The 21,056-nt window shown below is 43.9% G+C and overlaps 1 protein-coding gene across 1 annotated transcript in view; it reads right to left on the reverse strand.

The window, feature by feature from the left end:
- LOC102538064 (immunoglobulin gamma-1 heavy chain) overlaps nucleotides 1-21,056 on the reverse strand; it is a 235,425-nt gene that overhangs the window by 163,685 nt on the left and 50,684 nt on the right. The window lies entirely within an intron of this gene.

Below are 21,056 nucleotides of genomic sequence, written 5' to 3' on the forward strand. Positions count from 1 at the left end.
GGTGAGATCAACCTCATTTCTCTGTGCTCCTCGCTGGACCCAACTGCTGTGATTAAGCAACTCCAGGACAGAGCTAGTGTTGCCCAGTTGGCTTTGCAGAGTCTCTTACTTGTCACGGGAACGTGTGTGAGTTGCTGCATTTAGTGTTTACTGGCGGCATGTGGAGTGGGTCAGGTCTGTGCATGTGCATATTGTGCCATTGTCTGTGTCTCTGCCATCTTTCCCTGCTAATTATGCATTTGTTGATTTGTATAGTTTTACTGAACTGTAGTTGACATATAATGACCTGCACAGATGTGAAGCATGCAACTGATATGTCCTGATTCATATGCACAGTTAAATATATACATTGTAGAAAATGGAGTGGCTTACCAGAACATATTGGGATCTGACTTCCAGTTCCTCTAAGTTGCACGCTTAGTGTTTACAGTCCCCAAATCAGCCCGATTGGGTACAAGCTGAGCTAGATGAGCAGACCGCAGATACACACACACACACATAATTTCATAGATCAGTGAAAATGCGCTAGAAGGAAGTTATAGCATCGCAATCATCTCAAATTCAAAGAAAGGCGCAAAAATATATCCACTCATCAGTTTAAAATCATATTTTCCTATTTAAAGGTGCGTTTTCCTACCTACATTTTCATATATGTACATCCAACCCTAAAACAAAGGAAAGTCCTGCTCAAGATCCCATCCCCGTTATTAAACTACGTTGTGAACATACTTACCGCTTTAGTTCTTCCTGAGCAGCTAGGCCTTCAGCGTGAGACCTAGCTGGAAGAAGCCTGCCTGCTCCGTGTCTGCGGAAACGTTTCTCCTAAGACACCCGTGGTACAGGACACAGAGTCTAAAGTACCTGCGTCAATAGTGGCACTTTCAAGTGGAGAAGTAGGAGTAAAGAGGGGGCTGCACCTCAGAACTGCACGACTCTCTGGGCCTCAGGGTCCTCGCTGCAAGTCTGCACATCACACGTGAGGTGGGGCTTACTCAATTCAAAGGTGAATCAGGGTCACATAGGACTGCTCAGTGCAGCTGCCAACAGACCCATGCACCAGCGATTGTGCCCGCCCAGAGCAAGCCGGGGAGACGGCTGCGTCTGAGCCCTGCCCCTCCACTCACAAGGGAGCAGTGCCGACACTGGTGCCCAGCACTGCCCTCTGGTCTGGCGGTGGCTATGGCTGGGCTGTGAAGGGCCCCTCCTTCCGCGTGTGCCCGCAGTGGAGACTGCTATGGTGCACCCGGGCTGTTCTGCACGCTCTCCGAGCCTCAGGAGGCACCACCCTCCAGCCCCCTGGGGCTATCTCTGCACAGTCCACCCAGGTCCTCTCCCTGCGTCCATCCTCGGAGGCCTGAACTCCAGCGCCTGGTCCCGGCCTGCACTCCCAGCGCACGTCCTGGGCTGGGGATTACCCGGACCCTCTCTGTCGTTTCCCTCCATTCTGTCTGCCACATGTTGCCGCTTTCCCTCCGACCTCTGAAGCTCCCTTCCTGTCCCAGCTGGCCACCCTGCGGGAGAAGGGGCGTCGTAGGGAGAGGGTGCTCTTCCTTCTCGGCCACCCACTCCCCAGGGGGACATGTCCCTCCCCAGTTTCCTTTCTATTTTTCTTTTTATTCCCCTACCCAGTTTTGTGGGAATTTTCCCTTCCAGTTGCGATCGTAAGAGATACTCTGCCGTGTTCGGCAGATGGCCTGTGAGAACTGTTTCCGATGCAGATGCGGGTTCTGATGTATTCGTGGGAGACGGTGAGCGCTGCCTCCTTCTGCTCCACCATCTTGAAGCCTGGCCTGTGATGACACTTTGATTTAGGCCCAGTGTAACAGATTTCCCAATTCTGACTTCCAAAGTCCGTGTTTTAGTCCCCTGTTGTGGTGATTTTCTCAGAGCTGCCACCGCCACTTACACGCAAGATCTGCACACACGTCCTTGACCACGAGTCTTATTTCCAGTGACAACAGAGGGTGACATGTCAAGGACCTCGTGTTCTTCTCCACCTGCCAACGTCCTTCCAGGTGTCACCCACAGACTAGACTGAAGGTCATTGTCTCTGACCACATGGGAGGGAGCTGGCTGCTCAGGAGAGAGGACCCAGCACCCTCCGAGAACTGCGTGTTCAGTGGCCTCACGCCCATCCCCCACGGTGACAGTATTTACACCAAGGAGACCAGGAAGAAGCACCAGAACAGGTGCCGTGTTCTGTTCTACTCCTCCCCTCCCAAGAGCTGGTTTTCCAAACTAGCACTAAAAACGTTTGTTGACAATCCCAAAGCTAGGTTCCCTTGTTTTCTCAGCTTTAAATTCATAACCTGAAGTCAAAGGAAGGCTGCACCCAAGGTGCTCCTGTCGCTGCCCCAGCCCAGCACAGCTGCCCTGTCCTCTGGGGTTCCAGACACCCTCCAGATGTGGGTGGTCACACTGTGTCTCTCGCACAGTAACATGTGGCCGTGTCCTCAGACTTCAGGCTGCTGATCTGCAGATAGGCTGTGCTGATGGAAGTGTCCATGGAGAAGACACATCGGTCCGAGAAGCCCTGGGCATATGTTGGCTTCCCAGTGTCGGTGTTGATCCATCCCATAGACTCCAGTCCCTTTCCAGGGGCCTGTCGCCCCCAGCTCAGCACAGCTGGTGAGGGTGTATCCAGAAGCCTTGCAGGAGACCTTCACCGAGGCCCCAGGCGCCCTCAGCTCAGCCCCTGGCTGCACCAGCTGCACTTGTGAGCTGACACCTGCGGAGAAGAGGCAAGAGTGGCTGGAATCCCCACTGGTTGGCCCTCCTCAACCCAGGGGCCGAGGGCCTCTAACCTGTGACTGCTGTCAGGAGGAAGAGGATTGTCCAGGTCCCGTCCATGGTGAGGGCTGAGCTCCCAGGACTCCTGTGGAGGAGGGCGTGTTGCTGGATGATGCCCACAGGGCTCAGATCCTCACATGTTCAACCTGGTACTCCTCATCTCATTTGCATATTCATAAAGCAGGATATTTCTTATCACAAAGGGACGCATCAGGGGAGGCAACAGACGACACCAAACCCACACAGTCCTGGGGTGCCGAGGGCGTACGTCCTCACGCCTGTTTGAGGGTGTGACCCCTGCCACATCCCTGACCTCCGTGCCGGCCGAGTTCCTCACCCTGAGGGGCAAGCATACTCAGAACAAGCCTCTCGCTGTGAACGCAGTTTTGAACGACACGGATCGGCTGCACCTGCTCTGGACTCTGATATTTGAGTGTCTTAATCCTGGGTTTCCGGTGTCCCGTGAAATGTTGCTCTCATTGAGTGCATGCGCCACCCGGCTCTCTAGCTTCTCCTGAAAACAAAGCCCCAAGGAACCTCTTTCAAATCTGCTTTTCACTGCCTTGAGTCAAGTAAGTTCTTAACATAGAATAGTGCACTTAAGGACACCATGGCTGCACTTGCCAACTTCTATTTTGGATTTTTTTTTAAAGGGAAAGACTAGAAACCGGAGAGGAAATCCCTCTTGAGCTCCCCCTGCACCTGCTCCTGGGCTGGAGCCCTGAGCTGGGTGGGTCCTGAGCCCCCCTGCAGACAAGCCCCACCCCTACAGTGGAGGGTCACAGGGCGGCTACCACTCAGTGTCCCTCGTCCAGCCTTAACGGCTGCTCCCTGGCTCGATCACTTCTGAGACACCATACACACCTGACACCCTCTCTAGAAATAGTGGATTGTCCTTTCTGAACCACACCCTCTGCGGGAGACCCCAAGCAAGGGTTTGATGAAACCACCAGGCTCCCCCTGCCCTGGAGCTGCCATGCGCACTGACTCGACACCCGTGGTGTGTTCTGAGCGTTTGGGGCTCTGAAGGCGCCTCCCCTCTCCTTTAGGGTCCTCTGACCGGAGCTGTCCACTGAAGACAAGCCACACCAACAGGATCACAGCTACCCCAAAGCCCTCCACATGTGCCGTTCCTATATGTGACATACCCATGGGCTGATATTTGCAGAAATGGGCCCCAAGTGTATCTTCCTCACCGTATCTGCAACTGGATAGTGCTACACTAATCCAAGGCCTGGGTGTGTGTCTTGCTTTGATAAACAGAACAAAAGCCAAAAAACTAGAGCAGAGCCTGGGAAGTGCTTCCAGCTCAGGTTTGCATGTTCTCCCAGCAAGAAGAACCCTCCAGAGGCCACAGTTAGAAGGGCCTAGGCTTTTGCTGAGGAGTGTTTGCTGGGGCTGGTGCACAATTAATGCCCCTAGCTGAGCCTCTAAAATGATGGAAGGGTCACACCTGATCTACAGCCCCAGTGGGTCTCCAGCCTCGGAGAACATAGTCAAGGGGCTCAGGGCAGGGTCATGAAGGCCACTGCAAAGGGCAGGTTCCTGTGCAAAGGTCACAGAAGCAGGTGCTGAGGCAGGAGTAGGGAATCTGGAAGAGCAAACCTGGTTGGTCAGAGCCCCTGTGGACCAGTGTCCGTGATGCCCTGTTCTTCTCTCGTTCTCCAGTGGACAAGTGGTGCCAGTGCAGGGAAACTTCCACATTTGGATCCGGTCACCTTGAATCGTGTGTCTGATGGAGTCAAATGCATACATCCTAAAGAAGTGTTGATGAAACAAACATAACTGTCCACAGGAAAACTGCATGTTAGCAACACGGATGGGCTTGGAGATCATCATTCTAAGTGAAGCAAGCCAGAAAGAGACAGGAAATATCACGCGAGATCACTCCTATGTGGAATCTGAAAAAGAGACACAGACGAACTTATTGTCAAAGCGGAAACATATGCACAGACGCAGAAGACAAACCCATGGTTACCGGGGGGCAAGGGGATGGGAAGGGGCAAGTTAGGAGTCAGAGATTTGCGGAAACTAACTCCTGTATATACAATCGATAAACAAGGTTTCTTCTTCAAAGCACAGGGAGCTGTATTCAATATCTTGTAGTAACCTGAAATGGAAAAGAATATAAAAACCAACCCATGAATGTGTATGTAGGGCCGAAACATTGTGCTGTACACTAGAAATGGACACAGCATTGTCAACCGACTATACGTCAGTAAGAATAAAACTAAATAAAAGTTTAAGGGGGGAAAAGCACATGTTACAACACAGTGTTGTCTAATTAAATAAAAGTCAACTGTGTAAACGTTAAACATCTCATTTGCTTTATGATTCATGACGCAGGCAGCATCCATCAAGCAGACAGAAAGGAGCTCTGAAGGGCTGCCCAAAATGAAAAACTCGTGTAAACAGAAGGGGGTATCAAGGAAGTCACTGCCAACAGCGGACCTTTCAGGCAATGTCACCTTCCTGTGGGGGACAGAAGGAGTCCATTAGGTAGACAATCGCATTAGTGCTGACCAGGCTATTTCAAATCCACTGTCTGAAGGCTCCACTCCTGGGAGAGGTTAAGATGTGATTAATTTAGGTGTCAAGTCATGGTTTTGTGGCTCCACGTTGTCCCTGCAGTCTCTTTTTTATTACTAATCAGTTGAAGTTCATATGACTGGATTTAACACTTCAAGTCATTGGACTTAAGAAAAAATCATGCAAGAGTCATGTAAAAATAAGCTTTAATTATTCAAATAAAGGCTATCTATTAACCAAGAACATCCCCTTTAAAGGGAAAAGATCTTGCAGCTCACAGAGAAAAAAATGGGACAACGAATATATGCATGTTCATGTATAGCTGAAAAATTGTGCTCTGCACTAGAATTTAGCACAACTGTGTGAAGTGATTATAAATCAATAAAAAATGTTAAACAATAAATAAAAAATAAAGGAAGAATCACAAATGAAAAAAGAAAAATAAAGGGAAATGACTTTCCTTGGAAGCCATGAATGAGACAAACAGCTGCCAGCAGGACTTTAGTCAACATTTCTGATGGGACTCACAAAAGTAAAGAAGTAATGAATCATAGGAAGAGAAATAACAGCTTCATTATTCAAACATGACAAACAGAGTTTTGGTTTCTGGTTGAGCACGTAAGAGGCTCGTAAGTCAGCACTCCCGTGCAGCTGAAGCAAAAAGCTGAAAAACTGGAAGACGCCGGTCTTCTTACACCCGTCAGAGATGGTGCGTCACAGAGCGCTAGTCCGCTTCCGTTGGCTACAATGAAATGCCACTACCTGGGCAGTTTCCAAACGTGGGAAGTTATTTCTCACGGTTGTGAAGGCTGGGGAGCCCTCGATCAAGACGAGGAGCACGGCTAGGACGGACCACTTTCAGAGCCCTTGATATGAGGCGGGGCTGGCCAGCTGGGCCCCGCTTTGTCTCCATCCTGCCTTCAGGCTTTCACACTCTGGTCTGTGATGAGAGGGCCAGCCTCAAAGAGCTCCAAAGTGCCCCCGGGGTTGTTCTTCCACTGTGGTGGAAAATTGGCCTGGCTTCTCCTCAGGTCCTCTAGGGAAATAACTCCTAAGTTTGGTTAAGGTGGGCAGTCGATGGTCATCTCCTTATCAAAACTGGGCAAACCTGTTACGGTTTCTCCAATATCAATTATGTCTTTAAGTCAGTTTTCTCTCTTCTCATATTTTATTGTAAGAAACCAGGGGAGATGGGAGGAGATCAAGATGGTGGAGTAGAGGGACGTGGGGCTCAACTCTCCCATAGACACACCCAGACACATTAGGTGTGTGCAACAGTTCTCACAGCGTGCCTTCCGACAGCCTGCAGAAGATCTGAGACAACCAGAGCTGCAAGAAAGAGCCCCACATTACAGGGTACGACAAAGGGAACAGGGCAAAGAAGAGAACTGGGCTGTAAGCTGCACCCTCCCCAACCCAGGAGGGAGCTATGAGAGGAGAAATGACCCCTCATCCTGGAAGCCTCCTCTGCTGGCTGAAAGTCTTCCCACCAGGACAGGGAGAGAACTCCAGGGGCTCGAGGTGAGTGTGGGAGCTGCGTTGTGCCCCTCGGGGAAGAGGGAGATCATCACAGATGGTCTTGGTCATCTCATTGCACATCCCAGCCTGAGACACCCACCTCCTGGTTTGCCCAGGGCTTGGGTGCTGAAACTCAGACTTCAGGAAACAGACCCAGGGAGGAGACTTAGTTTGGCTGTGTGGGGACAGCCCAAAGGGCCTGGAATGTGGCCCAGTCTGTGGCTGGGATGTGTGCAGGATGGAGCATGGGTCGACCTGAGGAGCCCTGTTGTTGGCATGCTTATAGCAAAGCAAGGGCCTGGCCACTGGGGTTGGCAAAATTTATGGGTTTGTATATGCAGAAGCTGTGCTGACATTTGAGCCCATTACTGGTGCTTCCACAGCAGGTGCAGTGATGGATCTTTTCAGGTTCTCGTGCTGGTGAGTTCTGGGGCCTGAGCTGCACATGCATGCCTGAGGGAGGCCTGAGTGGATTACAGGTTCTCCCATAATGGGCTGGCCCCTGAGGGCAGCGCCAGCAACAGTGAGGTCTTTGGGCGTGTGCACCAGGTGGCAGGCAGAGTCGCAGAGTCACATGGCCCAGCAGACAGCTCCAGGGCAGGAACCTGCTGTGGTTCCTTTCCCCGAGGGAGCACTCCAGTCCCACCTTGCTCACATTGTGGCTTATAACAGCCTGGCAGCTTCTACTCCAACCACAGCAGACTCTTATGAAGTGATACCTCGTTGTAGTTTTGATTTGCATTTCTCTGATAATTTGTGATATTGAGCATTTTTTCATGTGCCTGTTGATCATTCATATGTCTTCACTGGAGAATAGGTCATCTGCCCATTTCTGGATTGGGTTGTATGTTTTTTTCTTATTAAGCCCTATGAGCTGTTCATATACTCTGGAGTTCAAGCTTTTGTCAGTTCATCTTTGGCAAATATTTTCTCCCATTCCATAAGTTGTTGTTTTGTTTTGCTTATGGTTTCCTTTTTGTGCAAAAGCTTTTAAGTTTCATTAGGTCCCATTTGTTTATTCTTGCTTTTATTTCTTCTAGGGGAACATTTTTGAGATGTATATCAGATAATGTTTTGCCTATGTTTTCCTATAGGAGGTTTATTGTGTCTTGTCTTATGTTTAAGTCTTTGATCCATTTTGAGTTTATTTTTGTGTATGGTTAAGGGAGTGTTCTAGCTTCACTGCTTTACATGCTGCTGTCCAGTTTTCCCAACACCATTTGCTGAAGAGACTGTCTTTATTCCATCGTATATTCTTGCCTCCTTTGTCGAAGATTAGTTGACCAAAGGTTTGTGGGTTCATTTCTGGGCTCTCTATTCTGTTCCATTGGTCTATATGTCTGTTTTTGTACCAATACCATGCTGTCTTGATGACCGTAACTCTATAGTGTTGTCTGAAGTCTGGGAGAGTTATTCCTCCAGCCTCTTTCTTTCTCTTCAGTAATGCTTTGGCAATTCTAGGTCTTTGATGGTTCCATATAAATTTTATTATGATTTGTCTAGTTCTGTGAAATATGTCCTGGGTAATTTGACAGGGATTGTATTCAATCTGTAGATTGCCTTGGGCAGTGTGACCATTTTAACATTATTCATTCTTCCAATCCAAGAGCATGGAATATCTTTCCATTTTTTAAAGTGTTCTTTAATTTTCTTCATCAATGGTTTATGGTTTTCTGTGTATAATTCTTTCACCTCCTTGGTTAGATTTATTCCCCGATATTTTATTACTTTGGGTGCTATTTTAAAGGGGATTGTTTCTTTACTTTCTTCTTCTGTTGACTCATCGTTAGTGTAAAGGAATGCAACTGATTTTTGAACGTTAATTTTGTAACGTGCTACCTTGCTGAATTCTTCAATCAGCTCTAGTAGTTTTTGTGTGGACCTGTTAGGGTTTTCTACATATAGTAACATGCCGTTGGCATATAGTGACACTTTTACCTCTTCTCTTCCAATTTGGATCGCTTTTATTTCTCTCTCTTGCCCGATTGCTGTGGCTAGGACTTCCAAGGCTATGTTGAACAGGAGTGGTGATTGTGGGCATCCTTGTCTAGTCCCCGATTTTAGTGGGAAACTTTTGAGTTTTTCACCATTGAGTACTCTGCTGGCTGTAGGTTTGTCATATATAGCTTTTATGATGTTGAGATATGTTCCCTCTATACCCACTTTGGTGAGAGTTTTTATCATAAATGGGTGTTGAATTTTATCAAATGCTTTTTCTGCATCGGTTGAGATGATCCTGTGGTTTTTGTCTTTTCTCTTGTTGATGTGATGTATTACATTGATTGATTTGCATATGTTGAACCACCCTGTGTCCCAGGAATGAACCCCACTTGGTCATGATGTATAATCTTTTTATGTGTTATTGGATTCTATTTGCTAATATTTTGGTGAGTATTTTGGCGTCTATGTTCATCAGTGATATTGGCCTATAATTCTCTTTTTTTTGGTAGTGTCTTTGCCTGGTCTTGGTATCAGGGTGATGGTGGCATCATAGAGTGAGTTTGGGAGTATTCCCTCCTTTTCAATCGTCTAGAAGAGTTTGAGAAGGACTGGTATGGGTACTTCTTTGTATGTTTGGTAGAATTCCCCAGTGAAGCTGTCCGGTCCTGGACTTTAATTTGTAGGGAGGTTTCTTATTGCTATTTCTGTTTCCTTTCTAGTGATCGGATTGTTCAAGTGTTCAGATTCTTCTTGATTCAGTCTTGGTGGACTGTATGTTTCCAGAAACTTGTCCATCTCCTCTAGGTTATCCAGTTTGGTTTCATATAGTTTTTCATAGTATTCTCGTATATTCTGTATTCCTATTTTATTTGTTGAAATTTCTCCATTTTCTTTTCTTATTTTGCTAATTTGTGCTCTCTCTTTTTTCTTCTTTGTGAGTTTGGCCAGAATTTGTCGATTTTATTTACTTTTTCAGAAAACCAGCTTTTGGTTTGATTGATTTCTTTCTACTTTTTTTTTTTTAATCTTTACTTTGTTTATTTCCTCCCTGATCTCTATAATTTCCTTCCTTCTGCTGCCTTTTGGGGTTTTCTGTTCTTCTTTTTCTAGTTATTTTAGCTGGTGTGTTACATGGTTTATTTGAGATTGTTATTCTTTTTTGAGGAAGGCCTGTATTGCTATAAACTTCCCTCTTAGCACTGCCTTTGCTGTGTCCCATCAATTTTGTGTGGTTGTGCTTTTATATTCATTTGTCTCAAGGTTTTTTTTAATTTCAACTTTGATATCATTGTTGACCCACTTGTTTTTTACTAGCATATTGTTTAATCTCCATGCTTTCCTTTTTTTCTCCTTTGTTTCTCTGTAGTTGATTAGTTTTTTGACATTTTTAATTGATTTATAATCATTTTACAGTGCTGTGCCAATTTCTAGTGTAGAGCACAATTTTTCAGTTATACATGAACATATACATATTCATTGTCTCATTTTTTCTCTGTGAGCTACCAGAAGATCTTGTACATATTTCCCTGTTCTATACAGTATAATCTTGTTCATCTATTCTACATTTTGAAATCCCAGTCTATCCCTTCCCAAACCCCACCCCCTTTGCAACCACAAGTTTGTGTTCTATGACTATGAGTCTGTTTCTCTTTCGTATTTATGTTTTGCTTATTTGTTTGTTTTCTTAACATAGTTCATTGATTTATAATCATTTTACAATGTTTTGTCAAATTCCAGCTTAGAGCACAATTTTTCAGTTATACATGAACATACATATATTCATTGTCACATTTTTTTTTTCTCTGTGAGCTACCACAATAACTTGTATGTATTTCCCTGTGGTATACAGTATAATCTTCCTTATCTATTCTACAATTTTGAAATCCCAGTCTATCTCTTCGCACCCTCCACCTCCTTGGCAACCACAAGTTTGTATTCTATGTCTGTGAGTCTATTTTTGTTCTGTATTTATGCTTTGTTTGGTTTTATTTTAGATTCCAAATATGAGCGCTCTCATATGGTATTTTTCTTTCTCTTTCTGGCTTACTTCACTTAGAATGACATTCTCCAGGAGCATCTATGTTGCTGCAAATGGCATTATGTTGTCGTTTTTGTGGCTGAATAGTATTCCATCATATAAATATACCACATCTTCTTTATTCGGTCATCTGTTGATGGACATTTAGGCAGTTTCCATGTCTTGACTATTGTAAATAATGCTTCTATGAACGTTGGGGTGCAGGCGTCATTTTCAAGAAGCATTCCTTCTGGATATATGCCCAGGAGTGGGATTCTTGGGTCAAATGGTAAGTCTATTCCTAGTCTTTTGAGGAATCTCTGTACTGTTTTCCACAGTGGCTGCACCAAACTGCATTCCCACCAGCAGTGTGGGAGGGTTCCCTTTTCTCCACAGCCTCTCCAGCATTTGTCATTTGTAGAGTTTTGAATGATGGACATTCTGTCTGATGTGAGGTGATATCTCATTGTAATTTTGATTTGCATTTCTCTAATAATTAGTGATAGTGAACATTTTTTCATGTGCCTTTTGATCATTTGTATGTCTTCCTTGGAGAATTGCTTGTGTAGGTCTTCAGCCCATTTTTGAATTGGATGATTTGTTTTTTTCTTGTTAAGTCGTATGAGCTGCTTATACATTCTAGAGATCAAGCCTTTGTCGGTTTCATTTGCAAAACTTTTCTCACATTCGGTATGTTGTCCTTATGTTTTACTTCTGGTTTCCTTTGCTGTGCAGAAGCTTGTAAGTTTCATTAGGTCCCATTTGTTTATTCTTGCTTTTATTTCTATTTCTTGGGTAGACTGTTCTAGGAGAACATTTTTGAGATGTATGTCAGATAATGTTTTGTCTACATTTTCTTCTAGGAGGTTTATTGTATCTTGTCTTATGTTTAAGTCTTTGATCCATTTTGAGTTTATTTTTGTGCATGGTATAAGGGAGTGTTCTAGCTTCATTGATTTACATGCTGTTGTCCAGTTTTCCCAACACCATTTGCTGAAGAGACTGTCTTTATTTCATTGTATGTTCTTGCATCCTTTGTCAAAGAGTAGTCGACCAAAAGTTTGTGGGTTCATTTCTGGGCTCTCTATTCTGTTCCATTGCTCTACATGTCTGTTTTTTTTTTTACCAATACCATGCTGTTTTGATTGGGAACTTGGGAAATGCAAATGACTCTCTGCGTCTTCAAAACCAATCTGAATGGAGAAGCTCTCCAGCCTGTTCACAGTTACACTTTTCATCATAAGGTGGTTTCTTTTGGAGTCATTGAGTGTCACTTGAGCCCTGATGGGAAAAAAGGGACTAAACCTTGAGTGACTGCAGGAAGGTGAGTGTCAAGGGAAGGCCTATCCGAGGTGATAGAGGGATGGAGGAGGTGGAGTGTGGATGGGTATGTCTAAAGATTCAAGGGAGCTGAAAGGGAGATAAAATGTTTTAATGAGATAAGGGAGAAGCAGAGATGATGGGAGTGGAGAGGACATGGATGGGTCATGTTAGAGACAGTGTCCTAGTCAGCTTTGGCTTCCATGACAAAGCACCATAGAGTGGGTAATTGAAACAATAGAACATTTATTTGTCACAGTAATAGAGGCTGGGAAGACCAAGATAAGGGTGCTGGACAATTTGATTCCTTATGATAGTTCTTTCCTGGCTTGTTCATGACTGAGTTCTTGCTGTGACCTCACATGGCATTCTGAGTGTGAGAGAGACATAGAGAACCCTTTTGCATCTTCTTATAACTGCAACAGTTCCTCCAGGACAGAGATTTATCCGACCCTAAAAACCTCCCAAATGACTATAACTGAATACAATTATATTGGGGGTTAGAGTTTCAACACATAAGTTTGGGAGATTTACAGGCATACACTGCTGTTTCCCAGTTATGATTTTCATTCTGAGGTGATAGGTTCTGGGTCTCTTGAGTCCTTCAAAAGCCACATCCTGGAATGTTGAGTCTAAATATTGAGTGGATATAGAAGTTGGAATGGTATAAGTGGGGAAGGAAATGACTTGGAGTGGGCAGAGTAATGGTGGAGAGAGGGTTTAGAAGAGGAGGGCTATCAATAGGATATCAAGTTAGTGGAAGTACAGGTGGAAGGTGATAAAAAAGGGAAGAAGGACCTGATGTGATGGAGAGGGAAATTATTAAAGTAATGATGAACCACTCTGGGGAAATCTTACACTTCCTGAAAGAAGACCGAATTTCAAAAGTGTGTGTAAAATCATGAACTCAAGGAACATGGAAAATGCACGCATGCACTTGTTTGAAGGCTGCAGTGTACAGTCAGCGGATGCCTTCTAAGGAGAGGAATTGAAAGGATGATCACTTCCCTTGCGCAAAAGAGCAACAGTGACAAGGAATCTGAAGGAGATCTTTTAAAGAAATAAACAATAAAGCCAAATGTGATTTCTATATAGAATGAATCTTTAAATGGCAAAGAATCATAATTTAACCAAAGTCAAAATGATAATTTTTCATGACATAAATCAGTGCTAACGTTAAAACAATAAAGCCTGGGACTTAACCCCACCTCAGGAGTATAAGTAGAATTCTGAGACACAGAGCCTGTCCTTAACGTGTTGCAACACACTGTCATCCAGAGATGGGAGCCATTCGGAACTCACGAATGGATCCCCAACCAACTGGTCTGGAGTCTGGAGTGATGGCAGAGGCTTCAATGATGGGCATCTGGGATCCAGAGTGAAAAGTTCAGGCATCTATAGATATGCAGTCCTGCTGAAGATGCTGCAGCAGAACTCTGACAGCTGTTTAAACGTGGCACGAAGACGTTACTGAAGACCATTTCAACAGTGCAGAGAGATTTAACACAATTCCAAGTGCAACAGGGACAAGTGAGGGTTGACAGCCAAAAGTATGTTGATGAGTTGATGGAAAATTACTAGTGGCAGCTTGGTAAAGTATTGGCGGTGAGAGAGTAGGTGGAAGTGATTAGATGTCAATGGCTTAGGAAGAGCATCTGTATTTGATGTCAAAGCTGAGGGAATTCTCAATAAACTTGCTTAGCAGGCCACAGATCAGGAAGAGTCATGGAAAGAGCTTGAAGGTCTAATTGTGATGAGAGAATGTTAATTTCAACTCACATGGGCAGAGATCCTGGGTGGCTGTTCACAAACCCGTGAGGATCGGTGGGTCCTGTCTGAAGTTAGAAGCCCATGTGGGAGAGTATATGCATCTCTGAGGGCAGAGGTCCATGTAGGAGGATTGCATTCCTTCTAAAGACCATGTGTGTTGAAATAAACTAAAAACTTCTCCCAAAGATCAGATCGTGAGAATCCTTGGAATCATCTCCCAGGAAGGAATATGCGTCCCATGGTAAGCTGGTGAGTGAAAAGGTCCTGAGGGCTGTTCAAATCTCATCTGCAAATAAACAATGTTATTTCTTCCTTCTTGTCATGCATCGAGAAAGTGAGATGTGAGTCACAAAGAGCAAAGTCTAACTTGTCCCTAGGGGCCATCTGAGAGAAGGGAAAAGGGAATCCCCAGTTCCAGCAGGAAGCCCCTCCCCCTTACATCCCCACCCCTACTCCTGCTCCAGGGGAACTTCTCTGTCTCTGTGGACCCTGCTCGCCCCCTTGTGGTCATGAGCGCCCGCTGCAGCCCAGCAGCTCTTGTCTCTCATTAGGGACAAATATGTCTGTGTTCACACTGACACCCCTCATTACGGCTTCCGTCACAGTAATAGACAGCCGTGTCCTCAGTGGTCACCGAGCTCAGCCACAGGGAGAACTGGATATTGGCTGTGCCTCTGAACATGGAGTTGAAGCTCTGAGGGATGGGTCATAGCCTGTGCTACAAACATAAGTTATGTACCTCATCTGCTGCAAGCCCTTTGTTGGAGGCAGTCAGACTCAGCTCCAACCATTTCCACTGGTGATGGACTAACCAGAGACAGTGTAGGTGAGGATGACGGTCTGAAATTGCTTCAACAGCTCTGGGCATGACTTCTGCAGCTGCACCTGGGACAGGACACCTGGGGACAAGGAGAATCAGCCCTAGTCAGTCATCGGCAGTAACAACCATCCCCATAGACCCAGGTCACCTTTGCCAGCGGTCACCAGGCCGAGGAGAAAACCCAACAGTCTCGTCTTCTTCTAGACCATGGCTCTGCTTCCCAGAGACCTCAGCCCTGCCTGCAAAGAGAGCTGTGAGCTCCCACATGTTAATTCTTCCAATCCAAGGGCATGGGGTATCTTTCCATTTTTAAAGTCGTCTTTAATTTTCTTCACAGTGTTTTGTACTTCTTTACATAACTATGTCTTTCACCTCCTTGGTCAGATTCATTCCTAAATATTTTATTTTTTGGATGTGATTTTCAAAGGAATTATTTCTTTAATTTCATTTTCTGATATTTCTTTGTTAGTATAAAGGAATGCCACTGATTTTTCTATGTTGGTCTTGTATCTTGCTGCCTTGCTGAATCCTTTTATCAGCTCTGATAGTTTTTGTGTGTAGCTTTTATGAGTTTCTATATGTAGGGTCATGCCATCTGCATATAGTGAAAATTTTACCTCTTCTTTTCCAGTTTGGCTTCCTTTAATTTCTTTTTCTTGCCTGATTGCTGTGGCTAGGGCTTCCAAGTCTACGTTGAATAGAAGTGGTGAGAGTGGGCATCTTGTCTTCTTCCAGATTTTAGTGGGAAGTCTTTCGAAAGTTCACCTTTGCTTATTATGCTGGCTGTGGGTTTCTCATAAATAGTTTTTATTATGTTGAGCTATGTTCCCTCTATACCCACTTTGGTAAGAGTTTTTTTTTTTTTTAATCATAACTGGGTTTTGGATTTTATGAAATGCTTTCTCTGCATCTATTGAGATGGTCATATGATTTTTGTCCCCTTTTGGATGTGGTATAAGATGCTGACTGATTTGCATATGTTGAACCATCCTTGTGTTTCTGGGATGAATCCACCTCGGTCATGGTATATGACCTTATTCATGTGTTATGGATTCTGTTTGCTAAAATTTTCTTGAGGATTTTTGCATCTATGTTTATCGGTGATATTGGCCTGTAATCTCTTTTGGTAGTTTATTTGCCTGGTCTTAATATCAGGGGGATGTTGGCTTCATTGGATGAGCTTGGGAGTATTCCCTCCTCTTCAGTCTTTTGGAAGAATTTGAGAAGGGTCTGTGTGTCTTCTTCTTTGTACGTTTAGTGGAATTCTCCAGTCAAGACATCTGGTCCTGGTCTTTTGTTTGTACGGATGTTTTTATTGTAGAATCTCTTTCACTTCTAGTAATCAGTCTGTTCAAGTGATTTATTTCCCCTTGATTCCATCCTGGTGGACTGTGTACTTTTAGAAACTTTCTTCTATCTTGTACAATCTGTTGCCATATAGTTGCTCATAATATTCTCTCCCTCTCTCCCTGTTTTGATTTCTGTGTTGCTGCCTGTAATTTCTCCGTTTTCATTTCATATATTTTTTCATTTGTGTCCTCTCTGTTTTCTTCTTGGTGAGCCTGGCTAGAGGCTTGTCAACTTTGTTTACTCTTTCAGAAAAAACTACTCTTGGTTGGATTGATTTTTCTATTGTTTTTTGGTCCCTATGTTATTTAATTCCTCCCGATCTCTATTGTTTCTTTGCTTCTGATGACTTTAGGTTGTGTTTGTTCTTCTTTTTCTAATTACTTTAGATTTTAGGTTAGGTTGTTTATTTGAAGTTGTTGTTTTCTGAGGAAGCCCTATGTCGTTGTGAACTTCCATCTTAGCACTGCCTTTGCTGCATGCCATAAATTCTGTGTAGTTGTGTTCTCACTGTCGTTTCTCTCAAAGAATTTTTCAATTTCTTCTTTGATTTTATCATTAGCCTGTTGGCTTTTCACTGGCATGCTATTTAGTAGGAATGCAGCTCTTTTTTTCTCGTTTGTTTTTCTGTCATTGATTTTTAGTTTTCTGCTGTTGTGATCAAAAAAGGTGCTTGAAGTAATTTTTTTCCTCTTAAATTTGTTGAGGCTTCCTTTGTGCCCGATTATGTGGTCTAGCCTGAAAAATGTTCCACACACACTTGAAAACGATGTATATTCTGGCTTTTTTTGGATATGTAATGTCCTAAAAGTATCAATTCAGTCCAACTGTTCTAATATGTCATCTAGTATCTCTGTTGCCTTACTGATTTTCTGTTTGGAAGATCTGTCCAAATGACCTAGTATTATTGTGTTCCCATTTATTTCTCCCACTATGTTTGTTAGTATTTGTTTTATGTATTTAGGTGCTCCTATATTGGGTGCACATACGTTAATGAGTGTAATATCCTCATCTCATGTTGCTCCTTTGATTGTTATATGATGTCCGTCTTTACCTTTCTCATGATCTTTTTTTTAAAGTCCATTTTGTATGGATTAGAATTACTACTCCTGCTTTGTATCATTTCCTTTTGCATGAAACATCTTTTTCCAAACTCCCACTTTCTGTCTATATGTGTCTTTCACCCTAAATTGGGTCTCTTGTAGGCAGAATATCATAGCTTCTTGTTTTATTCTCCAAGTTTTATTTGCCACTTGATGTCTTATTTTGGAGCACTGAGTCCATTAACATTTGTAATAACTGATAGGTGTGTGTTCATTGCCATTTTGAATTTGGTATTCTAGTTGATTTGGTCTTTCTTCATTGTTCCTTTCTTTTTCTTGTTTTTCTTTTTGTGGTTTGATAATTTTCTTTTGTATTAGCTCTGTTTCTTTTTGGTTTTTGTGATCCCATTGTATGCTTTTGACTTGTGGTTACCCTGTTTTTCAAGTAAGTGAATCCACTACTGTATTTGTTTGCTTTCAATTGGTAGTTATATAGGCTCAAACACACCAGAGAAAGATCAAAAAAAGAAAAAAAACCCCCACATTTCCTTTTCCCTTCTGCCACCTTTTATGATTTTCACGTCCATCTTTACATCTTGCTGCTTATTCTCTTGCCACGCATCGTAGTTTTCACATTTCCAATGATGGTTTTCTCAATTCTATTACTTCCTGTTTCCTTTCTATTTAGGATAGCTTTAGTGTTTCTGAATTATTTTACCTTTTCCTTGTTTATGAAATTCTTTATCTCTTCTTCTATTCTAAAGGATAGTCTTGCTGGACAGTGTATTCATCGTAGCAGATTTTTTTTTTCATTCAGGGCTTGGACTATAACTTGCCACTCCCTTCTGATTTAGCAGTATTTGCGTAGAGAAATTGGCTGACAGACTTATGTGGGTTCCCTTGCAGCTAAGTCTTTGTTTTTCTCTTACTGTCTTTAGAATCATTTCTTTAACTTTGGCCATTTTAATTATCGTATGTCTTGGTGTAGGTGTGTTTGAGTTCTTGTTTGGGACCCTCTGTGCTTCCTGTACTTGTGCATCTGTTTTCTTCTTTAGGTTTGGGAATTTTAAAGTCATGATTTCTTCAAATACCTTTTCTCTTTCTTCTCCTTCTGGGACCCCTATTTTGTGTACATCGGCATGCTTTATATTATCCCATCAGTCTCTTATATTGCTTTCTTTGGTTTTTCTTTGCTTTTCTGTTTGGTGTTTTGATGGGGTGACTTCTGTTATCCTGTCTTCTAAGTTACTTATTCATCCCTCTGCATTACCTAGTGTGCTTTTGACTGCCTTTAGCTCAGCTCTTGTATCAGCCATTCAGTTTTCTGATTGTAATTGGCCCCTCTTTATAGTTTTTATTTCCTTTTCATAGTATTCTGCACTTCTGTTCATAGCATTTTTTATTTCCCTCAGTGCTTTTATCTTCCCTTTTTGGAAGTCATGGTCTAGTAGGCTGTCAAGGTTGGCCTCATTGTTTGTTCTTTCAAAGCACTTCTTCTCTTCTTTAAATTGAGGTGTTTGCTCTGCTTGTTTATTTTACTTATATTTTTCTGACTCAATGTATTTAAGAATAACAGTCATCAACTGTAGTTTTGAAGGGCTTTTTCCGTTTTGAATTGGCAGCACTCCTGTTTGGAATGTGTGCATCTTATATTGTGTCTTCAGGGCTGTTTTTAGTGCAGATGGTTGCCACTTCTTCCTCCCATGTGTGTTGGCTGTTATCCCTTTGATTGTGGGCATGGTTGCTTCTGTGGTGATGAGAGCCTCCTCTGTTTCTTGTTGTTAGGAAGGGCCTCCTTTTTTGTTCTGTGGTTGCCACCTCCCTGACAGCAGCCAGGCCCGCTCCCCTGTTTTTGGAATAGGGCCTTACAGACCTGTTTCTGCATTGGAGTGTGTGGTAGGTGTGGTTGGAGTGCTTTGGGTGGGAAGGAGAGCTGCTGAGTAAACCTCTGTTAGAGCTGCTCACAGAGAAGTGATTTCTGTGGTGTTGTCTGTCACTTGTTATGCAGGCTTACAGACTCCTCTTTGTTGATGCTGTCTTTGTCCCCAACTTAGCCACAGGAATGTCAGCAACCCACTCTTGTGTCCCCATGTTTCTCTGTTACACAGCAATCAGTGCAGATCCACCCATGTCAGGTGCTAGGACTCAACATAGTGCACATGCAGTCACATCCCTGGATACACAGTGAGTGCCCCAGGATCAGCAGAGACACCAGCCCCACCCCTGTGTGTGGTAGGCAGTTCAGTTACAAGCCTGGATCCAGCCCCACCATGCACCAGAACTTCACCGGTTGCTTGTAGATCTTAAAGGCCGGCTTCACAAAGGCACCAGGAGAGCAAATATGCACCCTCTGCCTGGGGCTGTAGTCAAATCTTAACCCTGCCTGTGAAGTTGTCGGACCCCTGGATATGGATTCAGGTTTCAACCCCTCCACCGCTACAGGAGCAGAACACCAGCATTTTTGATGGCTATGACTGAGCCCCACCTGTCTTCTCATGAGGACACTTCAACAATGGTGTAGGGCAGAGATGGAGGCTACGGCCCAGCTGCATTGTGCCCTCCTCCTCAATGAGCACTAGGAGTGCTGCTTCTTTATGGGGCTCCCAGGCTGTTCTGATCTGCACACACTCCCAGCCACAGCCCACACCACTCTCCAGCCCTCGGAGGCTGCCTGTGTGCACTCAGCCCCAGTCCTCTCCTAAGGCTCATACGAGAAAGCCCAAGGTCCAGCGGCCAGTCCTGGGCTGCCCGCCCCCACCAGCTCGAGTCTAGGGCTGGGGACCACAGAAACCCTCTGTGTTCATTTCTCTTCATTCTGTCTACCCACTGGTTGCTTTTTTTCCCTCCAGGCCTCAGAGGATCCCGTTCTGTCCCTGCAGACCTCCAGGCTGAAGTGACAGGGTCCCAGTGTGAGAGTGATTTTCCTCCTTTGTCCCTCCCTACCCATGGGACCGCTCCCACACTTATGTTCTTTTTCCTTTTTGTTTTTTTATCCTACCAGTCTTTGTGAGGAATCTTCTTGCATTTTGATGTGAGAGATATTCTTCCAGATTTCAGTAGGTGTTGTGTGTGAAATGATGAGTCTGTAGATGTAAATCTCTGTATTCATGGGAGGGGGTGAACTGTGCATCCTTCTACTCCACCATCTTGGCACACTCTCTGGTCAGGATAATCTTAATGCTGTCATGCACGATTCCTCTTTTACTGCAGGGTGGGTCAGCTGCCCTCTCCTTAAGGCCAATTAGTTCACTCCGAGTTAGCGCATCATTATCTGTACCTCTAAGACATTCCAGGTTCATCAGGAGAGAAAAATACATGTAAGTTTTAAAATCTGTGCTGCTCATGTTGGAGGAGCTTAGGCCATGGCTACACCTGTACAGTGAGACAGTAAGGAGGAGACAAAAATAAATCAAAAGCACAGAGGCATTTCAAAAAGGTACAGAAGCCAACATGAAAGAGTTTCCAGTAGGCAAAGTAGCTGAAACAATTCGAACACCAAAATTAATCACATAGTATTCAATTTTAATCAAAGTATAAAATAAATATATATGAGTCACACTTAGATGAATCAATGACTGAATAAATAAAGCATAATTCTTAAAGAATAATTCCAAATAACTTATATAGATACCTCCTCTTTCAAGGGTCTCTCCTATTCCCCGGGGACATTTCCAGTAAGAGTTTAGTGGAGGGTACATCTGTTCATGTTCATGGATGTGAAGCTTAACTTCCTGTTAAGTGCAGCTTGCACTTATGGTCACGGAAGAACTTCCAGGCTGACCTTGAATTTAGCAATGAGCTTTTAGACATAACACCAAATATATAATCAGTGAAGGAAAAAAGAAACAGATAGACTTTGCTGCATCCAAGTGAAATGTTTTGTTTTGAAAATGATGCTGGTGAGTGAGTGAAAAGTCAAGGCATAATCTAGGAGGATATATTTTCAAATTGTGTATCTGTA

The sequence above is a fragment of the Vicugna pacos genome, chromosome 6, assembly GCF_048564905.1.
Source record: "Vicugna pacos chromosome 6, VicPac4, whole genome shotgun sequence".
Lineage (NCBI taxonomy): Eukaryota > Metazoa > Chordata > Mammalia > Artiodactyla > Camelidae > Vicugna > Vicugna pacos.